Source organism: Herpailurus yagouaroundi, unplaced genomic scaffold (assembly GCF_014898765.1).
Source record: "Herpailurus yagouaroundi ecotype Mexico unplaced genomic scaffold, PumYag 28, whole genome shotgun sequence".
Classification (NCBI taxonomy): domain Eukaryota; kingdom Metazoa; phylum Chordata; class Mammalia; order Carnivora; family Felidae; genus Herpailurus; species Herpailurus yagouaroundi.
The window spans coordinates 122,434,569-122,435,050 of NW_024412376.1; positions in this window are offsets into that span (position 1 = coordinate 122,434,569).

Consider the following 482-nt stretch of genomic DNA (forward strand, 5'->3'; position numbering starts at 1 on the left):
GAGTTTTTTGTTTGTTTGTTTGCTTGTTTTAATGTTTATTTATTTTGAGTCGGTGTGGGGGAGGAGCAGAGAGAGAGAGAGATAGAGAGAAAGAGAGGGAGAGAGAGAATCCCAGGCAGGCTCCATGCTCAATGCAGGGCTGGTTCCCAAGGACCAGCAGATCATGACCTGAGCCAAAACCCAGCCAGATGTACAACCTCCTGACCCATCCAGGCGCCCCCTCACCCTGTGGCGTTTTGTTCTTTAAAAAGCTTTCCAAACTTCAGAGTAATTTAGGACTCAGGTCTCCCAGGCCCACGGAGAATTTAATAGATTAAACACAGGGTAATCGCAAAGTTGTTGTCGTTAAGAAGTATAACTGTCTGGGCGAGGAACCAGAAGCTGAGGGAGCCGCCGTCCTTGCCGGCGACCTCGAGGGACTGGGGAGCGGTGCACTGGGCTAAGGGGCGGGAAGCACTGGAGACCCAGCATCCCGGGCCCGC